We start from the raw sequence: 24,997 nt of genomic DNA, 5'->3' as shown, positions 1-24,997 counted from the left end.
GTCATTCTTGAGACTACACACACACACACACACACACACACACCACACACACAATTTCTGAACATAAAGATGCAAGCATGCATACACCCAAATACATACACCATACACACTTACATAAAAAAGAAATTTCTCAGACTTCTCTACCTCTAGCATAGCAATTATTAAACGATAATTATTTATGTTAGAGTGGCAATGAGAATCTGAGTCATTATACTATAATATGATACAGAAAAGAGCAGATGAAGTAGAGAAAAGCTGTAGTAATAGAACACACAGTTGTTTCATAGCAGAATGGATCTGATTCCTCTATTATTCTTATTCATTCAGAAAAGATCTGAGTCACTCAAAGATGACTCAGAATTCAAGTTTAGGAAATGGGAAGAATAAATCAATAATAGAAAAAGGAAAGCTAAGAGGAATAATACATTTTAAAATAAAGAAAATTCAAATATAGTCATGTTGAGCTTGGTGGGAGACAATCATGTGGCAACTTCCAGGCTGGAAACTGGAGCTTAACAGCATCGGAGGCATCTGAAAAATAATGTTGTCACTGAAGCTAAAGGAACAGTACCATCCCAAGGAAAAGTACCTAGAGAAACTGAAGGCTACAGAAATGGCTCAGTGTGGTTAAGAGTATTGACTGCTCTTTCAGAGAACCAAGGTTTAGTTCCCAACACTCATAACTACCTGTAACTCCAGTTCCAAAGGATCCTATGCCCTCTCCTGGCCACTAAATGCTCCTGAACACCTGCATGTGGTAAGCATAAACCCATGCAGGATCACAAACACTATTTTTTTTTTTTAAGAAACTAGAGAAAACAAAACTGTTTGAGTCAAATGCGACAAGTTAGCCTTGTAAATGAACATAGGAGTTGCTATATTCCATAAAAGAAATAAGAGGCTACAAAGTTAGAAGAATGTAGGAAGAAAAAAGAATTTAAAATCTGAAGCAAGTTTTTTACAAAGAGTCCCTATTTGGCAATTAAAGTCACTGGCAATAACAGAGGGGACAGTTTTAGTGAGAAAGAAGGAAACAAAATGGAAGAAAGAAAGACATGCCATTCTCCTCCCTTTAGAGGTGATGGAAAGGATGAACAAATAGGAAATCTTAGGTTTTTGTCTTAGGCTAGTACAGACACTTGAAGAAAATAAAATTAAAATGACAAATTAATCGATGGACCTACAGATTTTTAACAAGTAGATGAAATAAAAATGGTAGCAATGGATCAGTCATGAATGCTCACATCTTTAATGCCAGCACTAGGGAAGCAGAAGGCAAGCAGATCTTTGTGAATTCCAAGCCAGTCTGGTCTACAAAGCAAGTCTTAGGACAGCCAGGGCTACAGAGTGAAACCCTGTCTCTAAATCAATCAATCAATCAAACTCTCTAAGAGGAAAAAAAAAAAAAAGTCACCATAAGATATGAGGTAAAAAGAGAACATCCCTGGGCAGGCAACAGGCATGGCCTTAAATCTCTTTACTCAAAAAAAGGGGGGTCAACCTTCAATGTCTAAAAGCTGTATCCTAGAATCAGATACCATAAAGAGTTTGAGAGGTTATTTTGTTAGCAGAGTCTCACTACTAGTAGCTCAGTTAGGCCTGGAACTCACTATGTAGACCAAGGTGGCTCAAATTCAGAGATCTACGAGTCCCTGCCTCTCCCTCTCAAGTCCTGGGGTTAAAGGCCTGCACCACCATGACCAGCTACTAGAAAGGGTTTGAAACAGCCCTTATAAGAAATGGAAAAGAACTAACCTGGGTTAGTATTTTACAATCTCTCTCTTTTGCTCTTGAGCTCTCTCTCTCTCTTAATAACCAAGTCTGGATCACCACATGTTGCCTAGGCAGGGCTCAAATCCATGGTCCTCCTGCCTCAGTCTCCCAAGTAGCTGAAATTACAGGCGTATACCACCTCTCCTAGTTATCAGAATATTCTCTAATTAACTGTTCATCTTAGGTTCACAAATTCTTCCGTGTGTTTCATCGCTATTCCTTTAAAATCAGTTTTCTATGTCTGATCTAAGGTAGTGATATTCTGCTTCCTTTCTATTGCATATGGTCCCAGCTAATGTTTACTGTTATAACACTACTGTTTTAATGTGAGTCTTGTCTTGCTCTGATGCTTTGCATATATATAAAAGTTCTATTTGATTTCTCAAGAAACATTTAGCAGGGGGTATGGCTCAGTTAGTAGAGTGCTTGCCTAACACACACAAAGCTCTTGGTTTCCTTCCCAGCACCACAAAAACTGCCTTTGGTGTCATAAAATGAGCTTGATAGCATACACCAGCACTCTCAACACTCCGAAGTGAAGGCAGGAGGATTGAAGCTCAAATTTATCCACTGCTACATAATGAATTTAAGGCCAGCCTGGGATAAGAGGAAAGGTGCTGACATGATGGCACATGTCTTTAATCCCAGCACTGGGGAGGAAGAAACAAAGAGATCTTTGGAAATTCAAAACCAGCTTGGTCTACTGTAACAAGTCCCTCTCTATCCCGCCAGCCAGCTCCCAAATAATGACACATCAGTTATTAATTACGAAAGCTCAGCCTATAGCTTAGGCTTGTTCCTAACTAGCTCTTATAACTTAAATTAACCCATTTCTATTAATCTACGTTTTGTGACATATGGCCCATCCTGCTTCTTCCGTGTCTCCTGGAGCTCACATGCCTAGATGCATCTCCTACTTCCTCTCTCTCTCTGCCTGGAAGTCCCAACTATACCTCCTGCCTAGCTATTGGCTGTTGAGCTCTTTATTAAACCAATCACAGCAAAATATCTTCACACAGTGTACAAACATCCCATAACAATCTACATAGAGAACCCCAGGCCAGCCTGGGTTACACAGTAGTGAGACATGTCAAAAACCAAAGGCTAGGGAGGGATGGAATAAGGAAAGGAGAAACTTGACAGATCTGGACATGGCGATGCATGCCTATAATCCCGGCAGTTAGGAAGCTGAAGCAAGAGGACCAAAGCTGGTTACACAGTGAAACACTGTCTCAAAAACAAAACAAAATTTTAATTCACAAAATCTATTTTAACAAGTATTTGAGAGAAATGTATCAAGAACAGGAATTTTAAATTTAGAAATAGCTATATGATAAAAAAATTTATTACTACTGAAAACAAATATTCCCTGGGAGAACATGATAAGGCATTCTCTTTTTTGCTGGGGATTAAGCTCAGTCGTGGCCTTGAGTATGCCACACAAATGCTCTATCACTTATGTGGCATTCCCAGTCCTTGGCTCTTACTATATAACTAAAGCTGGCCAGGAACTCATTATATAGCTGAGGTTAGCCTTGAACTTAATCATCCTGACTCAGCTCCTACCCATTGGGATTACAAGCCTGGGATTATGGCTAAATCCAGGATGTCTTTGATATTTTGAAGACCTGAAGAGTATAGAAGTATATTGGGGCTTTTCTGATTACACAGTGAGTTCTTAGACACTCTATATGTATTCAATTCAGTAGGTCATTTTAGAACAAGCATGGCATACCATATACTAAAACAGCAGCCCATGGTTCCTTCAGGAACCACTGCACTTATTCCTAAATGCTCTCACCCCTAAAAGCATCAAGACCCAACTTTGCAAATGCTTAAGAACCTTAGCACGGTTTTTATAATATTGTCAGGAGTGACAAATCTTCATATGTTAAATGTTGTTTTGATTTGGGGATATTTCTGGCTATTATAAAGTGGCTTACCTAATTTAGAAATAACACTTTTGTGCAAAAAGTGTGACTATGAAGTATGAAACAATTTTTCTTATGCTGCTATAATAACACCACCATTAAAATATATTTACAACTATATTCCCCTCCTCTACAGAGCTCTGCTCTGTGGGTTACCGCTCATGTATTCTACAGTGTTGGGCAAATATAAATTTCAGTAATTTTATAATCATACTTCCTACTATTATCAATAATACAAGAAGTCCTAAAGGTTTCCAAGTCAAGTTACTAAAAATCTGGAAATAATTACAGCACTCTGATCTTTACATTTCACTTTAAATTTCACTCTTTTTCATACTGCATGGAAAATGCACATTGGCTCTTTGGCATATACCTGACACCAGCCTACTCAAGTCTGTTGTTCACTCCCATTACAGACACACTTACATATATAGACAGACATGCATACACACTCCTATTTTTTTAAGCACCCATATAAGCATCTTTGTTCTAGCCTGTTAACTATTAGCTCTGCTCTAAGTCTATTTCCCCTGCAATAGCCATGCTTTTGTTTTTCTTTGAAAAAAAGCCCAATCCCATCTGACTACTTTGAGCCCAGGTTAGCACAAATTTAAGCTAAAACTGTTATAGCCCACCTTTTACTCACAAAACAAAATAATAAAGCAGCACAGTCTTTTTCTCATCTTCACAACCAAAGTCTCCCCATTCTCGAGCACAGTGGTGAGCACCTGCAAGTCCAGCACTCTGGAGGCAGGGCAGGAGGAGCAAGGATAAGGCCAGCCTGGGCCAGAAACCCTATCTCAAAAGCGGGGAAAGAGAAGCACTAACTGTTCTCAGAATTACTCACATAAACTAAAATAATACCCATGAAAATGTTTAATTGCCCAGTGATGGTAATTCCGAGCAGTCCCAAATTTATTCACTGCTGAATCCTCTTGTATAGCATGCCTTAGTTTGTTCAGGATGCTATAACAACATATGTGATAATGAGTAATTTATGAAGAACAGAAATGTGTTGATCCCAAGTCAGGGCAATACAAAGATCAAAGTTCAAGGCTCAGATCGGATGTCTGGTGAGGGCTGGTTCTGTTACACAGATGGCACCTTCTTTTATCATTTGTGTGTGTGTGTTGTGTTTTTTGTGTGTGTGTGTGTGTGTGTGTGTGTGTGTAATGTGTGTGAGTACAAGAAGGGGTATACAAAGGCACATGCAGAGGTCAGAGGCTAACCTTCAGGAACTGGTTCACTCCCTCCACCAAGGAATCTGGAGATTTAAACTGAGGCTTGTGAAGCAAGTACTTTTAACCTCTAAGCCATCTCAACAGCTCATCAAATTCTCTCTAGCGGGAAGAATGGACAGGTTCCCTTGGCACTAGTCACATTCTAGAGAGCTCTGGCCTTAGCACCTAGCCACTTTTCAAAGTCTGCACACCTCTCTCTTATCACTAGGAAGGTAGAAGGTTTCAACATGTTAGCACGTGATCTAGGGGTACACAAACATTCAGACCATAACAGGCATGGCCCATTTCTTTATATTATTCAGAACATGACTACATTTAAGGATAGCAGTTACAGAGTTAAGGCAAAGTCAAGGAAAAATATCAGAGATTATCTACCTAGCTTTGAAGGAAAAGAAAGGGGGCTGGAGAGATGGCTTAGCTGTTAAGAGCACTGGCTACTTTTCCAGAGGGCCTGAGTTCAATTCCCAGCAACCACACGGTGGCTCACACCCCATGTAATGAGATCTGATGCCCTCTTCTAGCATGCAGGTATACATGCAGCTAATAAATCTTAAAAAAAATAAATAAGAAAAAATTTCCAGGTGATGGTGCACTCCTTTAATCCCAGCACGCAGGAGGCAGAGCCAAGCGGATCTCTGCCAAAACTACACAGAGAAGCCCTGTCTCCAAAAACCAAAAAAAAAAAAAAAAAAAGATCGAAGAGGGGAGGCACAGGACACAGGACACTGCCCCTGGGTCATGAGAGAGCTAGCCCTGCCCCACACCAGCTGCAGTGTACAGGACAGCAGGCCTTTACCCCGCATGGGCAGAACACTAGAGCTGCCCCTGTTGTTGGGGGTCACAGGTGAGCCAGCCACCACCAGCCACGCCCCCTACAGCAATCAGAGAGAAGGACCTGCACCTTGCCTGGGCAGTACTGGAGAGCTCATCCGGGTAGTTCTAGCGAGCTGACCAACTCAGCTACCACCCAGGTACAGAACCAGGGTTATGAGTTGGTCCACACCAACATCCACTGAATCTACCAACTGTTGGAGCATGGGAAGGGGACGAACCTACAGATCCAGAAGAGCAGAGTCTCCACAATACAGGACATCAACAGGATAACCAAGATGAGCCCCAGTGACAGCCCTTTATCAGTGGTGTAGCAGAAACCAAAGGCCTTGAGCCAGTAACAATGAACAGACTAAAGGGTAAACGGTGTCTCGACAGGCCACGCTACAGTCCCCACGCCAAGATTCTGTTTTTCCTTTTTGTTTCTGTTTTGTTTTGTTTCTTTGTTTGGTTTGTTTTTTGTTTTTTGTTTTTACTTTGGTTTTGTTTGGAGGTGGGGAGGTTGCAAAGGTGGATGTGAGGGGACGGGAAATAAGTGGGATTGGAATGCATGATGTGAAATCCACAAAGAATCAATAAAAGTAATACATACAAGGAGCGAGGGGAGAGAAAGAGAAAGATGGCAAACTTTCAAAACTGCTTTAAATCTGCAATTTCCCAGTTTGTAACTGTTTGTTCGTTTGTTATTTATTTATTTTTAAGCAGGGTCTCGTTGGCCCTCCTTCCTCAGCCTCTGCAGAACTGACAGGTATACACTATCATGCCCAGCTGCCTAGATTGTAATCTTAATTAGTCCAAATAAATGTGATTTTTTTTTCCTTAAAAAACAAAATACAAGAATAATAAAATTACCGAGAAGGAACACAGTAGATAAGAAATTCAACTCAACAGCAGGAATACAAATAACCTAATTTCAAAAGTAGGCGATAGGACCTAAATAAGCATTTTTCAAGAAGCACACAATGAAGAAATGCAAATCAAAACCACAATCTCACACCTGTTAAAAATGACTACTAAACAGGTGTGGTGGGACACGTCCTCAGTATCTGAAGAGGGAGGCTGAGGCAAAACTGTGTATCCACAGTTCATGGCCAGTCTGGACTCTATAGCAAGAAACAGAGTAACTCCCTAAATTATTATGTTAACTTAAAATAAGAAAATTCCAAGGAAGAATAACAACTCTTATTTTAAGATAAGAATAACCACCAAGACATGACAGCAAGACTGGATAAGAATATGAAGAGAAGGAAACCCTTCTTAGACTGCTGGTAGCCATGTTAACTGGCACAGCCATTCTGGAGGGTCCTCTAAAACTTAAACACAGAGTCAACATACGCTCCAGTGACCCAAATCTGGGTATACATACAAAGAGAATGAAACAGGTATGTCAAAGACATCTCTACGCCCATATTCACTGTGGCATTATCTCTAACGGCTAAAACAGAGAACCAACCTAGGTGAAATCACCAGTAGATAAGTGAGTCACCTACCGGGGTGGGGTTTGGGGCCCACACCTTAATCCCAGCACTCAGGAGGCAGAGGCAGAGGCAGGCCAAACTCTGGGAGTTAGAGAGCTCCAGGCCAGCCAGGTGAAATCCTGTCTCAAAAGAGAGAGAGAGAGAGAGAGAGAGAGAGAGAGAGAGAGAGAACGAACACAAACAAAAAAATACACCAGTCTCTCAGCATCTGTAGGGGGGAGGTAAGCTCTAAAATAACCCCTCCCACTTTTAACTATAACCACAGATGCCCAAGTGCCTTATATAAAAGGGCACAGTATTTGCATATAACCCATAGTAGGATGCACAGAACCCCACTTTATACTTTGCTACTATATACTTTACACAGATGGTCAATTACAATACCAAATACAGTGTGAACGCTCTGTAGATAGTTAACACATTTTTTAGTGAGAAAGTCTATACCAATTCCAATTCTTTACAGGCATTTTTAATTCTTGGTTTGTTGGAAAGGGGTGTTATTGTTTTGCTTGTGCAATACTGAAGACAGAACCAAAAGCCTCATAAATACTAGACAAAAGTAATGAACTTGAGCTACAACCCAGTTCTCTAGACTGAATTCAGGCATGTGGAGACCAAATGCATGTGCATGCACATTCATGTAAAATGGAACTTTAAAAGTTACAAAGGATGGGGCTGAAGAAGCGCTCAACAATTAAAAGCACGTGCTGCTCCTCCAGAGGACCAAAGTTTGATCCCCACACCCACACTGAACAGCTCACAACTACCTGTAATTCTAGCTTCAGGGAATCCAATGCCGCCTTCTGGCTTCTATAGATACTCTTAAACACAAACATAAATAAAGTAAATCAAAGGAAAACTTTAAAAAGGAAATCCTATCTATAAGCCTTTTTAGTTTAAAAAAAAAAAAAGCAGGTGCAAAAAAAAAATTAAAAAACTACTCTGATCTTCCATCTTTTTCTTAAAAGTGGAGATAAAGAGGCTGGAGAGATGGCTCAGAGGTTAAGGGCACTGACTGCTCTTCCCGAGGTCCTGAGTTCAATTCCCAGCAACCACATGATGGCTCACAACCATCTGTAATGAGATTTGGTGCCCTCTTCTGGCCTGCAGTCATACATGCTGTATATGTAATAAATAAAAAAATCTATTAAAAAAAAAAAAGTGGAGATGAAATTCTCATGTGGAAAAAATGCCTTCCCTGTACTTAAAAAGTACGCCAACATACTTATCAAAGTTGGCAAGCTGAAACCAAGAGAACTGTGTACAAAGTATGTTAAAGCATCTCTTATTTATTCAGCCACCCCATACAACTTAGCTACCTTTTCACAAGCTGCCAACTGACCATCTAAGAGGTCCACTCTGTCTCTAGGTCATTTCCTGATGAGGGGTCAGTGTAGAAGACCTGTACTAAATAAATTTGTGTGTGTTTCTTCTACTCATCCATTTTATGTTAACGTCATTTTCAGACCCAGACTGAGCGGGCAGAAACACTAAAAGGATAACTAAGTTTCTGCCTCCTCAACAACGTTGTTAAGATGAACGTGGGGAACACCATACAAAGTGAAACAAGCAAAGTTACAGGAAAACAAACGCTGTATGACCAGGGCACCTGTATGTGGTAATTTAAGCAGGCAAACTCACGGAGGCAGGAAATAGATGGTGGGTCCCAGGGACTCAGGGCAAAGAGGAATTGGAGGGGTGCTGGAGGAAGAAGGGCACCAACTCCCACTGCAGCATGCTTTATGCAGGACAAATACAGTCTAGGAATCTAATGCACATTTGGTGATGGCAGTTAGCACCACTGCCACGCACCCCTGAAATCTGCTAAGAGAAACTGTAAATGCTCTTACAATATAAGAAACATAGTGATTATGGGACATGTTTTACTGCAGTAGTCTTTTTTTAAATTTCACATATATATCAATAATGTTATACACTTTAAATATATAATTTTTATTTGCCAATTATATCAATAAAACTAGGAGTACTTTTTTTCCTTTTCCTTTTTAAAATAAATAGCTGGGTGGGATGGTGCGTACAGGAATACAAGCACCAGGGAGTCAGGAGGCAAAGGCAAGATCACCAGTTCAAAGGTGGCCAGGCTACAAAGCAAGACACTAAATAAACAAGCAAACTTCTTTCTATATGCCAAGTCCTTTTCCTTTTCCAGATCCCAAAATAGAGAACTGACTTTCTATCCTTTCATTTGCAATGGAAGCAGACAGTAATAGAAACTGTATAAAAATATACTGAGGAAATCTGCATACAATTCTTGATTTAAAAAAAAACAAAAACATTGTTTGTCATTAGTTCATTTGGGGTATGATCTGCTGTGCTCTAATCCTCTGCAGTTAGAGATTTCAGGAGTTATTCCTACCTACTACCTGGTCTGCTAAAACTGTTATAAAATGGACATTTTTGTTGATTTCATTTTTCATTATATCTTTGTGTCATTACAGTTGAGCACTAATTTATTGGGAGGAACTAACTGCTCTTAACTGTACATTAGCAGGTTTCTTTAGTTCATCATTTGGCTATTTTTAGTGGACATACTTACTCAGCATTGAGACCATCAGTATTTTGGGGATACTTACAAATAAAAAGTAACATATATCTCTGATTATACCCACACCTGACAATCTATATACAGTGTCAAGCTGTGCTGATATTTGGATAATGAAGGCCAAGATAGCTGTAAATCTGTAAGAGGAAGCAGTCAGGGTTCCTCAGTAACCCTCCATTCCTTAAGCCATGAGGATCAATTTACCAAGGAAAGGAAGGGATTTTTTTTGGCCTCAAGAATTTCAGTAACCACCTTCCTAAGTCCTAGAATTCTGTTAAACTTTCGAAAAGAATAAGTAAAATCTAAAACTTATGTTGAAAAAGAGCAAAATGTTTATCATGGCTTAGCTGATTCTGAGTAGTTTTCTCAAAATTACAATCTTTTGACATTTGATTTGTGAATGAATGAAATACTCAAAGAAGGCAAGACATCAAAACTGTAATCACTTGCTACTAAACTGAACCAGCCTGATCCCAAAGGAGTATGGCTCTAGTTATCAAACTCTCTCTCCCTGTCAACTCCCATGGAGAAGGAACACGGTTGTTCATTTTAGACTGAGTTCTCTTTAGTGTATCTTGGTGTTCTGTTTTGCTATTTACAATGTATTATTGCTAAGAGGTACACAAAGATAAATAATTCATTTTCTTAAAAAAAAAACAAAAAACAGCTCCTTGTAGTCAGGAACCCTACGGACAAAGACAGAAATAACATAAGAGACAAGAGCATGCATTCCAGGAAATTAGGAGACAATAATGTTAACTGGTGTCTTTTCTAATCCCATACTACCTTCCTCTGTTGTTTTTGGTGTAAAGTCCATGTTCCACCACTGAGATACATACCCACAATCTCATAACCCTTTTCAAAGAAATTACAATCATTTTCACTTAACAATGTTAAAAGATAACAAAAACAAAAACAAAAAACTGGTATTCTGGTCTTTTGTCTTTGCCTCAAAAATTTTTTTTTAAAAAATGAAATCATTAGAACAAATCTATGCAACAAAATCAACTAAAGTTTTACCTGAAAAGTCTATGAACCTAAGAGGAAAAATATATCATAAAGATAAAGATAGAACGGGACCTGGTGACATATGACTGCAATTCCAATCCCAGCACTCACAAGTCTGATGTGAGGACCACGGCAAATTTGAGGCCAGACCGGGATACAGAGTAAGACAAACAAAAACTAAATGAAATGCAAAGACAAGCTTATCAAGCAGGCTCTGATTCTCTGAGCCTCTGTCTTCAAGGACTGCTCCCAAGCCCCAGACACTAGATTTAGTAGAAAAGCTATTAAGTATTTCCCATCTTCATCAATAAGCTAAATTTACTATCAGTTGTATTAGAAATATAAGAAGTAATTATAAAATCAAATCATTTATAAACATTGCAATACATTTAGTTGGATGGTTGTATTTGGTTTGGGAGGAAGATTTTTGTTTTGTTTTGTTTTTGTCTTTCTGGTCTTGTTTTCCTGTTTGTTGGTTTAAGACAATGTCTCTACTCCTATCTAGTCTTAAAATTCTAACCATTTTGCCTTTAACTCCACACCCCATTTATACAACACTAGGGATCAAGACCATATCTGATACTTTATGCATGTCAGGCAAGCACTCCACCAACTAAGCTGCATTCCCCTAGCCCATTAGTTTGTGCTATCTATACCCTAGGCAAATTTCTTCTAGTTCTAAGTATTAATAAGATTTGGCATCTTGTTTAAATGATATTTCCCCCTTACAATGTCATTTTCTGGCAAAAAAAAAAAAAAAAAATTACAAAGAACTACTGTTTTAGGTAGTAAAGCATGTGGTGAGGTACTAGGTTTGGCAAATAAAGCCTTCTTGATGAAAATAAATAAATAAATAAGTATAATGCCCTATGTCTATGATCCTAAAACTTTGCAGGATGAGTTCAAGGCCAGCCTGAGCTATATCTAGTGACTGCCAGGCCAACAATGGCTATAAAGTAAGATCCTGCCTCAGAACAGAAAGTAGACAAGCAACTTAAATGAAAATAACCCTTTATCACTAAGCATTCTGTGGTGTACAAGAAAAACTCTCCAACTGACATGCATGGCCTAATTCCACAACCCCTGATTGACCCATATTATACTAAAAGGAAAGCGTACAGTATCAGATAAGTTCTATAGTCTCCTGGGGGTTTTTAAAAAGGCTCTTTAAAAATCAGTTGTAAGTATGTGTTTACTTTTAAACCCGTTTGACTGTCTCATTACAATGAACTACAAGTTACAAACAATTCAAATGTAAGCCAGAGAATGAGAGAGCCAAAGCGAACCCTGTACCCACCCTTCCTCCTGTCTTATGCCACTGAAAAGCACCAAGTTCGGAAAGATCTAGAGAGTGCGCCTCTGTTTTCAGAGTTGCTTACTCTCTTACTTTTGTTTCCTTTTAAGGAAGAAGCGTACTAACTTTTTTTAAAAATCTTGCATTTGTAAAATGAAATACTTCCAGATATATAAGTATGCTATAAAATGGGTGCATCTATTATTTAGTTAAACCAATGTTTTTATTACACAATTTATAAAGTAAATCAATAGCAACCACTGCATGGAAAGAAATCTATTTTTTAATTAGCACTAGTAAGGTTCTATTTACTTGAGTGAAGAGTGTGAATAATAAAAGGCTCAATCACTATCCTCAAAAAATAAATATTTTAATGATTTTTAAATGCACATCATTATCAATTTCTTTCTATGCTTCTAAAGAAGAACAAATCAAACACATTATAGTTTAGAATTAAACAAAATGCCACAGATCACCAAATAACTATTCTATTCAAACAAATTCAACATCATATTATAGGATTACAAAATGACCTTGAGACTTTGCTGTCCAACTACCCTTGCTGAAATTATCTATTTTTGACAGAGAAAACTCACTACACGGTGGATGTATCTGCCCCTCCAAGACCCAACTTGAAGCTTTTTATTTTACTTTATAGGGAGGACAGATTGATAAAGCAAAAACACTCAACGTGCACCAAGGGTCAAGAACGCATCTTCATTTTTAAGGCACTGCACAAGAGTAGTAAGAAAATGCCAAGGCATACTCAAGTTTTAGCACACACTTTCAGAAATTTCACATGAGAAATTCAAGAGACCTCAACACCTTTTATTCAGGACAATTAATTTTTAAAACTAATTTCTAATACCCAATATATGTACCCCACAAATAACTATGTACAGTTAATATGTCCACCTCAATGCCCTCTGGTATTTCAATGAAAAACGTACACTTCTCCTGGTCATAAAAAATCTGGTTTTAGATGTTTTGAAAGTTCAAACAGCTATTAAGCTACACTTTGCTTTGGCACTAGCTCCCCCTCCAGACCAACCTAAAATAACTGCATTTAAAAAAAAAAAAAAAAAAAAAAAAAAAAAAAAACAAGAAACACAAATTTTTTGTAACCCACTAGCAAATTTCAAAATTCATCACTCTTGAGGACATTGTGAAGCCTTTAAAAAAAAAAAGCTGGTTAGAATTTACTTTTTAAAAGACCATGTTATATAATCAGAATGCTTGTCTTGGTCTCAGTTCTACACACTTTAAATAAAACTGGTTTGTAGGGGGAAAAAACCCACCTCAAATGACTTTAAATTTTAAAAACTCTTAAAATACAATCTGTAGTGTATCATATTTAAATTATTTTGAATCACTCTCCTAGTAGATCACAAGGCACCCTTCATTTGAACTCACTATCTGATCAAAGGCAGTTCCGCATGTTCCTGGGATCGATGCAAGTCTCATTCCAGCTGTCCAGCTCAACTCAAACAGAATTCTCGATTTACAGAACTGCGAACGGAAAACCCATGCCTCCCAACCACCCTTGTAGGCTCCTTATAGCCTATGCATCTCTCGTTCCCTACATTTTTAATCGGCCTGCAATTTCAAATGCTTGTATGTGCTAAAACACTGTAGTATTTATAATTAAGACTTAAGTCACAGGGACAGCAATGTTCAGGACCGTATTATTGGAACAGACTTCTGGGCTGCCTTAAAGAACAGCAACATCTCACTCCTTTGCTTCAGTATACAATTTCTCTCCTGAAACACTTAATATATGCTACACCCTTTAAAAGAAGTATGCATATGACATAGAACTTTAATCAAGAAAATAAGCACTAAACCCCAAGGAGAGCAAGAAAACTAAATTAAGACCTACTTAGAGTTTCTACGGAGCAAAGGCAAAGTCGGCGACTTGTGATAAATTCAACGCTTAAACTGATAAAACTTGCGTTGTATCTGTTCCCTGAAACCTTTAAGTTCGGAGTGATCTACGGGAGGGTAGTTTCCTGGGTTCACCTTGTGTTGTCTTAAAAGTAACGTGCAAAATCAGACACAAGAAGGAAAAACACCAATCTCCTTGCTTCTCTCCAAGGCCTCACTGTTTCAGGCAAAACGCTAAAAGCTTCCCAGGGTGCTAAACCCTAACCATGACAATGCCATTTAACTTAAGAAATCCGTCTCTGAAGATTGCAATGCCCACATCCAGAGAACAGGTGCTGCCAGGGGAAAAACCCATCAACTCCAGCAGGACAGACCTCGCTGAGCTGATATGACTCATTTAACCTTCCCAAATAAGTTGAGACACTCCACAGCCGCCAGCTTGTCTTGTGCAGATCAAAGGAAAAGGGGGATACCGAGGCACCCAAACCATTAACTGCCCTGCCTCAGCCACTCGCCGGAGCCCATCTTTGTGCAGGTTCACCCCGATTCCCAGCCCCCCGGAGCGCACACAGAAACCCCGCAAAAGCAAAGGAACCCGCCTTCCCACGGTCTGACCACGGGGACCCCGCTGCGGGGAGGGGGGGGGGGAGAGAAGGAGCGGTAGGTGCAGAGATGCGCTGAGGGACACCTCCCACCCCGCCCCCATCCCTCGGGTCCCGGGGCTCAGGCCCCTGCCCCAGAGCCGGGATGCGAGACGCGACGGCGCCCCTCACCCTTACCAGCGCCGAGGCACCGCCGGGGCATCTCGGGGGCTCCCTCCCCACTTTTCCCGGGGCCGCTGGATGAGCAGCAGCAGCAGCAGTTGCAGCAACAGGCCTGGGATCGGCGGGAGGAGGAAGGAGCGCCCGGAGCCCCAGGCACCGCAGAGCCCGCGCCCGCCCCGTCCTGGAACCCGCGGCGCGCGGGGGCCCGGCTCCCTTAACGCCCCCTTACCCGAGGCGGGAGCGAGGCGGTCGGCGCCGTCCCCCGTCGCCACGGCCACTGCCTTCAGCTGCGGCTGGCCGCGCCGGGAGAGTGGGAGGGGTGGCGGGGTGGAGGATGCTACTCCCGACTGAAGGGAGAGGAAGAAACGGAAACAGGAACCGCGGCCGCCGCTTAACGGAGCCTTCGGCGCCACTGACTGAGGGAAAGCGCAAGGCGGCGCGAGCCAGGCAGCGGCTGACAGCGCGAGACCGAGCGCGAGCCGGGTCCGGGGCGCGCGACCCCGAGCAGCGCCGGCCCCATTCCGGGAGGAAAGGGAGGGACGGGTTGGCTGGGAGGCGGGGAGCGGGCGGCGGGGGGCCCCTGGAGCCCAGGGAACCCGGCCACTCGGGTCGGCCGGAGACCACGCGCGCACGCGCCGGAGTGGCTCCGACCCGGAGCGCAGGCGGGGGAAGCCTCCAGCCGGCGCGAGCCAGCGAGCGCGCGAGCCAGCGAGCGCGAACGCGCGCGCGCGCGCGGACAGGGGCGCGCGCCCCCTCGGCGTCCCAGCCTGCTGGGGGGGGGGGGCGCGCATGCGCCGGCCGCGGCCTCCTCCTGCGACCCCGGCATGTGCACAGGCTCCTCCCCGTCCCCTTCCTCTGGGCGGGTGGACAGCGGAGCTGCAGCATCCACGGGCCACGGCGGGGACCCGAGTTCCAGGCGGGCAGCGGGCGCGCGCGGGGGTCGGGGGGGCTCGGGCTCCGATGCACACCGGCGTTAGGCCGCCCGAGGGCCCGAGGCTGACGGGGAACCACAGTCCCCGCGCCCCGGCGGCCGGGCCCAGCGCCCTGGGGCTCAGGTGAGCTCCGTGCTACTTTTCGGGGTTGCTCCCGCTGCTCATCCGTTGCAGCACGAGCACACACTGGCAACGGCGGCTCTGAGCAGTCCTGCTACCGTGCGGGCTCGGTCTCCACCTCCGCACGAAGACCCTCCCTGCAGGGCCCGAGTTCGAAGCCCGGCCTCCCCCTGCCGCAGCTGCCACAGCCCTTTGGAGGCGGAAGTTTATTGAGTACGGGAGTAGGGAGGGAGAGGCTTTTCCCTAGGATGCTTCCTACCGGCTCGCACTCTGGGATCCTGGCGCCCGCGATGCTGAGCCGTGGGCCGAAGGACTACCTCAAACCGGCCCAGAGGGCGAGTTGAGCGGGAGGACCCAGCCGCGCCGCCCCAGCACACAAAGTAGTCGCGGGCCGAGGGGGTGCCGCCGTGGCCAATCAGAGCCGGGAGCACAATGAGTGGAGTGCGAACTGGCCAATCAGAAGGCCGAAAGATGAGCTTCCCGTGCAGAACTCTTCCCTGTAGCCTGGGGACCCAGATCCCAAGCGTGAGGGTGCAGCCGGGTGGCTGGGTGGAAAAGCTACCCTCGAGACAGTTATTCCTCTCAGCACGGGTATATTTAAGTAATATACTGTGATGCTTATCTCTTAGTAAGCAGGCTTGGCCCTTTAGATGCTAAGTATCGAAGGGCTCACAGAGAAGACATTAAAGGGGCGGAAGCCTGCCAAGAATGCAGTCTGCCTAATAGTGCTCATAAATTCCCAAAATTTATCCTAGACCAGGAACTGTGTTTCTGAAATGCAAACAGGACATTGCTTTCAAGAAAGGAAGAAAAAAATGTATATATATATCCTGTGCCTTCAGCAACTCCACACCCAAGAGCAGCTTTTCCAGACCTGTGACTAGGTTAATGTCAGCCCTGGAAATAAAGTACTCTGAAGTGTCTTGTAGGAAACACACTGATTTATCGAATGTCACGCAAAACTACTCAGGCAGGGGGTCAGAATTATGTTCAAGCCAAAGAGTTTGGGTGTCCTCATTCAACAAATCGGTAGTCATTTGTTAAATGCATGAATGCTAGGTATCTTCCTTGAAACTTACAGTTAGGCTGTATGAGTCACATTCTTTGGTTAGTGCAAATAGACAAATTTTAGGCTAATACCATACTTTGATGTATTAAAGGCTAAAGTTTCATCAGTCAAAAATCTGAATTATTTTCCCTTTTGCGTGAATATGTGTATGCCAAGGATGTGTTTTCCGTGGACTACACCCACAGCCTACAACATTTTTAGGAGTCAGCGGTAGAATATTTACTTTGGGATGTAAACACATCCCAGATGTTTTCAAGGGAAAAAAAGGAACCATTTCTAGTTAACACATATTTTATGGTTTGCAGTCCTTGAAGATCTCCATGTTCAAAGCTTTATGTTTGCCTCAAACCTTCTGGTCCTTTCATCTGGCCCTTAATTTTAAATATTAAATTTCTAGGAATCAAAACATTTATCTTCCCCACCCACTTCCTATCCAAATAATAATAGTAGAAATATTTGCCAGGAGCTTAGCACATTTTTATAGGACAGCATAGTATATATGAAAGCACCAGGCCAATGGCTCTGATCTGGGCTCAGTGTGACAGGATACTGTTATGAAAGCTCTCCCTAGGACATGCCCAGGATGTAGCTACCATCGCAGAACTGGGAATATCAGCTACCCAATGTGTAGGAACAAACCTTTACACACTCAATTCCAGGCCGGTGAAGAATTCCTGAAAAATTCACTTCAAATAGAAATCCTTACTGTCCTCTTTGAATGCAAAAACTACAATCCTAAACCAATCGAGGTTGTATATGCCTCTAATCCCAGCACAGACGAGGGAAGTCTGAGGCAAGAAAACTGTTGTGAGTTATAGTCTAGCCTGGACTATCTAGCCATCCTTGGATGTAGAGCCAAACCTTGTCTCAAGTAGTGATTAATCAAAAATAAAATGAGGAGGGAAGCTCAGTTTTAGGGAGTGTTTGTCTAACATACTGCAAGTCCTAGATTCAACCTCCAATACTATAAAGAAAAAAATGTATTATTACATTTCTTTTGTTCTCTGCAAAGGGCCCCCTGACACTCAGATCTTTGCCTTGCCATGTAAAGTTTCTGAGAGCGCGGCCCTAAGCAGTTCTACCTATCACTCACAGAAAGCATCCCTTTTGCTAGCGCTTCCTGTAGGGCCTCCCACTCTGCGGCTGAAACTCCTCACTCTCTTTTCTCACTCCAGATGCTCACTTGTGACTCTACTCCCCGGTTGGTTCCTGATTTGCATTAGCACTATCGTCCTCCACTGTTCCCTCACCAAACGCAGTGACAGGCATTTGCTTACCCTCAAAATCACAGAGGACAAGTTCTGCCCAAGAAAAGAGTGGTCCCGAACTCCCTCCATCACCCTGTGGGCCCTTCTTTTCCTGTGGTTCAGCCTGGGTCAGGGTTGGGTCATCAGCTAGAACTGTGGAGACTTGAATGTGAGGGAAGAAGGAGTCAACCCCCAGATAGATAATGGAAAATATCAAAATGAAAGTGAAGTACACGAGTGGCCATTTTACGGAGAGATTAGCTAGATCAAAGTTAATGAACTTGAATGCTATCACATTCCCTAAGTTGTGAACATTCATGTAGAAACTAGTTTGAAATTTACTACCATTTTATTATGCCTATAATAAAAATAATAGTGAGGGTGTAACATTGCTGAGAACAAGGCCCCATGCTAAACTCTTTTTTTTTTTCCATCATTTAATTCTCAAATCAAACCTTTGAGGTGGATCCTATGACTGTACTGGGGGAATCAGTATGGTCTCAGGGGTACATGAGGCTCTCAGGAGACTCAGTAACAGCTGCTTAGGAAGTAATTTAAACATTTTCCTATCTCTGTTGATGTATACCAAGTGATGTCGCTCTGAAAACATTCCCTTTTTTTTCTTTTAAAGATTTCTTTGTTTTTATGCGCATCGGTGTTTCGCCTGCATGTATATCTGTGCAAGGGTGCCAGATCCCCTGGAACTGGAGTTATAGACAGTTGTGAGCAGCTGGGAATTGAACCCGGGTCTTCTGGAAGAGCAGCTAGTGCTTTTTTTTTTTTTTTTTTTGGTTTTATGAGACAGGGTTTCTCTGTAGCTTTTGGAGCCTGTCCTGGACTAGCTCTGTAGACCAGGCTGGCCTCGAACTCACAGAGATCCGCCTGCCTCTGCCTCCCGAGTGCTGGGATTACAGGCGTGCGCCACCACCGCCCGGTGCAGCTGGTGCTCTTAACTGCTGAGCCATCTCTCCAGCCCCTGAAAATACTTTTAATAACTTTTCATCTTCTCCATTTTACAGTGGCTGCCATACACCATTTCCCCTCTTTAGTATTCTGTTTTGCAGGCAGTCATATGAAGGATGATTCTTTTGCTACTGTAGACAACAAGAGGGGACCTTGAGTAATGAAAGCCATTTCTGAGCAAAGTCCTCATTCAAAAGCTAGGGCTAATCCTTCCCATCAGGAGAGTAAAGGAAGCAACGGGTTTAAAGGCCGATGAAACTAAGCCGGCTTTCTCACTGACTTGTCTCCCCAGTTGAAATCCCTGTCTTCGCTGAGTGTAGGGCTCAAACACTCATACTGTTGATCTGTTTGCTACTCACTCCAGCATCCCCCTTCTTAACAAGAGTTTCTTGTTTTGTTTTTGTTTTAATTTGCTAGCTTTTTAGGTAACCACTAAAAAAGGAACTCAACCTGGGTCTGCTATTCCCAGAACAGTGGAGAACTTTAGAGTTTACCCTTCCCTTTCAGACATCAAAAAGGTTACACCTGCCCTCGGCATCAGGTTTGTAGTCGGGCCAAACCATGAGACAAGTGGTAGCCTCTCTCTGATTGCTTGGCAACAGGAGTGATATCAATTCCAGGTATAGTATAAGTCCTTACAGTATTTACTACTACTTAGCCTCAAGATCTGCATCTGTGGCTTTTACATTATTATTATTATTATTATTATTATTATTATTATTATTATTATTACATTTACATGTGGGTCGAGGCTCCAGCACACGCATGTGCACATGTGTGAGCACAGGTCACAGCAGCACCCCTGTGGATGGAAGATCAGTTCTTTCCTCTTTCCTTTTACCAGGTTGGTCCCTGGGATCACACTCAGATCATTGGGCTGGGTGACAAGTGCCTTTCTTTACCTGCTGAGCCATTGGCTCACTGGTCCAGTGTTTGTTTTCCTTGCAGGTGCTTCCGACAAACCTTACTTCGAAACAAGGTTTTGCTAAGTTTCCCGTGTCTGCTTTGTCAAGCGGTCAAGAGGCATACACCACCACATGCAGTGAGACTACTATTGCTAAAGATGGTAATGCATTTGAGCCCAGGTTCCCAGACAAGGACCCTGCGCAGCAACCCATCCACCTCCTTCGAGTAGTTTGAGCAAGTGCTCTACCTTTGACGTTAAAGCCACTGAGATTTTGCTGTATTTTTTACTGCAGTGTGACCTAGAATCTAAGTTATATTAGGTTGATTTGTGCTAGAATCAGAATAGTCTCAAAGTATTCTAATTAATCCCCTTACGATTATTGTACTCCTGGAATAAACCAGCCCCGTCAGACCAAAAGGAAGACTTTGAGTCCATGCTTGGGAGAGAGGATTCTCTTCTCTGCCCTAGGCATGAAAACATCAGCCTGAAAACCAGAGTGCAGCAGACTGCAGCGGTACAAGAAAAGCTGCTCTTAAAAAGACCACACTATGCCGGGTGATGGTGGCGCACACCTGTAATCCCAGCACTCGGGAGGCAGAGCCAGGCGGATCTCTGTGAGTTTGAGGCCAGCCTGGGCTACCAAGTGAGTTCCAGGAAAGGCACAAAGCTAGCAAAGCTACACAGAGAAACGCTGTCTCGGGGGAAAAAACAAACAAACAAACAAACCCACACTAGGGTTGGGGATTTAGCTCAGTGGTAGAGCTTTTGCCTAGCAAGCACAAGTCCCTTGGTTCGATCCTCAGCTCAAAAAAAAAAAAAAAAAACAAAAAAAACCACACTAAAGACAGTGAGACAGGAACACGAGAAGATGTGATCGAGCTGATGTTGATAGCCTTGGTTGTCCTGGAACTCACTCTGTAGACCAGGCTGGCCTCGAACTCACAGAGATCCACCTGGCTCTGCTTCCCAAGTGCTGGATTAAAGCCATGCATCACCACCCCCTGGCTGACAGTTCAATTTTTTTTTTGTTTGTTTTTTTGAGACAGGTTGGTGTGTGTGTGTGTGTGTGTGTGTGTGTGTGTGTGTGTGTGTGTGTGTGTGTAGCTATTAACCGCTTGGCAAGGCTCCTCCTTCTGAACTTTTAATTCTGCAAAATACATGCCCCTCTATAATGCTGTAGGTAGAAACTTCATTTTGTATACGTTTAATTTCATCATAGTTTTCAACAAAGGACTACTAGTTCAAGAAGCACTCAAAAATATAGGAAGCATTAAAAAAATTTAAAACATTAACTTTCATTACTGCCTTCTGAAATATCTCTGTTGATATATGGGAGAAGTTATTTAATTTAGTCCATTCTTTTTTAGATGAAGAGATTAAGGTTTAAGATTACAAGTTTTATCTAACTCATCTAGCTCCATTATGGCAGACATGACAGCTGAATAAAAGACCAGCTAATAACTTTCGTTAAAAAAAATTGAACTGTTGCCCGGCCCGGTGGCACACAGCTTTAATCCCAGCACTCGAGCAGAGGCAGGCAGATCTCTGTGAGTTCAAGGCCAGCCTGGTCTGCAAAACGAGTTCCAGGAAAGGCACAAAGCTACACACACACACACACACACACACACACACACCAACCTGTCTCAAAAAAAACAAACAAACAAAAAAAATTGAACTGTCAGCCAGGGGGTGGTGATGCATGGCTTTAATCCAGCACTTGGGAAGCAGAGCCAGGTGGATCTCTGTGAGCTCGAGGCCAGCCTGGTCTACAGAGTGAGTTCCAGGACAAAACTCTGGCTAGGGGGGAAAAGAAGTACTTGGTGGTGACCAACAGCTCTCTAATTGGACTTACTACCCACTCAACAAGAGGGAAAACATGCCTGGTGATAGAAACCTAGCCAACTACCCAGGGCCAATGAAGTCATGGTTATTGGAGGAGAATCTATAACCACTAATTTACTAAGCTAGCACAATCCCTAGCAACGACCTATAAACATCTCTCCCTGTACCCCCAGATAATGTAGTCATCACCTTTCATTAAGGAAACTTCTCTTTGCAACAGATGGAGACCACTACAGAATACCATGACCAGTCAGTATACATAGTTATGGAACCTAGTCCCAGTGCATGTATCTATAAAACACTCCCATATCTAAGGCTCAGGGAGCATTGTGGAAGAAGGGATGAAAAAACTGTAAGAGCCAGAGGACCAGGGAGTTTGCTGTGAGACTGTGTCTCATGGTAACATCAGAAACTACACCAAATGTGAGCTGAACAAGGACGACACCAAATGGGCATGCCAAAGTGAACAGGGGAAAAGCCTACAAGGCTTCGACCCTTCACGGGAGAGGGGGTCTTCCCAAGAGATGAGCACACCAGTTGGTTGTCCCATGCCAAATGGTCAATCCCGAAAACATACATGCAAATAACATCATACAAACTCAGTGGGGTATAATTAGGAATGTATATAAATATACATGTATACATGCAATAATAGTGAAAAAAGGAGCCATGAATTTGAAGGACAGTGGGAAGGAAGACTTGGGAGGGTTTGAAGGAAGAAAAAGATTTTAAGTGGAAAAAGGAATTAGAGTATTGCTCAGAGTCCTTCCTAGCATGTGCAAGGTACTGGATTCAATCTCCAACAGCACTAAGGAGGCTTAATCAAGAAGATCTCATGCTCAAGGCCACCCTCAGACCCAAAGTGAGTTTGGCCTGTATAGAGGACCCTGTATGACACACACACACACACACACACACACACACACACACACACACACCACAATAATAACAATAAAATTGAGAAAAATTACCATAGTTTCTAACTCAAGACAGAGAACTGGATTGAGGCAGTATATTATCCTGGTAGTTGAAAACCTGGCTGGGGAGATGACTTATTTGGTGAACTGCTGCCCATGCAAGCCTGAGGACCTGAGTTCAGCTCCCAGATGCCCACAGTGGCGTGCACTTGTAATCCCAGCACTAAGGGAGCCCAAGACTAGAAGACTCCTAGCTTCGTAGCTGAAAATAGTGAGGTCAAGATTCATTGAGAGGCCTTGCCCCAGCAAATAAAGTGGAAAGCAACTGAGGAAGACACCCAATGCTGACTCCTAACTTGCACACACACACACACACACACACACACACACACACACACACACACACAGCTGGTCTTAAATCAAGTATAGATTGAGCTGCAGAGATGGCTTAGTGGAGAAGAGACTTTGTTGTACAAGTATGAGGAGCTGAGTTCTATCCCAAGTGCCTCTATTTTAAAAGAGAGATAGCAAGGGCAGCACATATCTATAACCCCAAGAGAGAGAACCAAGACAGGTTGGGTGGCCAGTCAGCCTAGCTGAAACACCAAACCAGATTCAGTGAGAGTCCTTCTCTTGTGGGATAAGACAGAAAGGAATGGAGGAAGACACCCACCATCTTCCTCTGGCTTCTGCATGAATGTGCATGGATGGGCACATGCATATGCATTTATCATACCACCATACACACACATAAAACCCAAGTATAGTTTATTTAATTATATATATGATCTTAGATAGATTATCTAATCCTAAATTCAGATTTTTCTCTCTGTAAAGGGGATAATAATAGTTTACAGAGCTATAAAGGAGTCAATGACTCAATATATTAAAAAGCACATAGCATAATGCCTAACACACAGTAAATATTATATGCATTTATATAGCCTTGTTAAACAGTGTTTATCTGCAACTAATTTTGTCCACATCCTTACTAATCATTTAACTTGGACCACCAACCTGTTTTTGTTTTTCTTTTCTTTTTTTTTTTTTCTTTTCTGGTTTTTCAAGACAGGGTTTCTCTGTGTAGCTTTGCACCTTTCCTGGAACTCACTCTGGAGCTCAGGCTGGCCTCCAACTTACAGAGATCTGTCTGGCTCTGCCTCCCGAGTGCTGGGTTTAAAGGCGTGTGCCACCACCAACTGACCTGCATTTTTACGTCACACATGTAGACACTTCTCAACTGTTGGTGATATGTGGTCAACATCCACCTTCCGTATGAGGAAACAATATATTGTTTCCATATTTCCATCCTGATGGCAACAGGACTAACATCCAAGGTACTGCTGACAGCCCCTTGGCCACAGTTCTTTGGGCAAGAGGTAAACCTGTCCAAAGAGACCCAGGAGATTTAAATATGGAAGACAGGTTCCCAGGCTCACTAGCTATCAAATCTGAGAGATGTTACTGGGTGTAGCTTTTTACCAAGTGAAGAAAACTGTTCTGCATCAAGAGAATAAAGTCGGTGGAGGGAGGGAACTGGAGAAGACGGCTGGCTGGCTTGTGAGGTTTTGTACTCAAATCCTCATTTACAGGTTGTCTTGACCAGTAGCTAAACTCCTGCCTCCGGTGCAGGGTTGTCTCTCCCTAGCGTTTCTTTGTCCCCTTCCAGTAGCTCCTAATTTTGCCTAATATGTTTCCACATGGGTTTATTTTAGGTGCAACTAATGTAATTCTATTGCCATAAAGTGAAATAAAATAAAACAGGGAAAATCCTTAGGTTAATTATGTTCATTGATGACCCAGATGACACTATCCAAGAATACCACCAGTGAATTTTTATCAAATGTGAAATATGAAGGGCACCTGTAGCAGAGACTTCAAATTATCTCTGTGTATTTATTGTCACAAGCCCGCATTTCTACATGGTCCTGTTAAAACTCAAGTAGAATCTTATTTTTCCCAGTCTCCTTTGCAGTGAAAGTGGCCCTCTGATAAAATTCCGGCTATTGAAATCTAGCCAGGTACGATGCATGGGACTTACAGTTTTAAAAGTCCCTAAAAAGACAGAGAGAAACCACACTGTCCCTTTTCTCCACCCTATTAGCTGGGTCAAGACGCGGCATATGGAACCTTTTCAGGCACTTGGTATCCTATAGGGAGAGAGTTGTTGCCTACGGATAGAGTAACAGTGAGTTAAGAGGAGTGGGGTCCCTGACAACTTTGTGGGACCTCC

The 24,997-nt window shown here is 42.7% G+C and overlaps 1 protein-coding gene across 3 annotated transcripts in view; it reads right to left on the bottom strand.

Moving 5' to 3' along the window:
• The window catches only part of Fut8 (fucosyltransferase 8), a 224,399-nt gene extending 208,869 nt beyond the window's left edge, over nucleotides 1-15,530 (bottom strand). For 2 of the 3 annotated variants that reach the window (XM_036206453.1, XM_036206456.1), the window contains exon 1: nucleotides 14,997-15,458. The gene's annotated coding sequence lies outside the window, so the exon portion shown is untranslated. Of the gene's footprint in view, nucleotides 1-14,996 lie in introns of all 3 variants that reach the window. The other variant, XM_036206454.1, reaches the window with a different exon arrangement.
• Between the last annotated feature and the right edge of the window lie 9,467 nt (nucleotides 15,531-24,997).

Source organism: Onychomys torridus, chromosome 14 (assembly GCF_903995425.1).
Source record: "Onychomys torridus chromosome 14, mOncTor1.1, whole genome shotgun sequence".
Classification (NCBI taxonomy): domain Eukaryota; kingdom Metazoa; phylum Chordata; class Mammalia; order Rodentia; family Cricetidae; genus Onychomys; species Onychomys torridus.
Note: the sequence above shows the minus strand (reverse complement) of the source record. Positions and strands in the feature narration are given on the sequence as shown.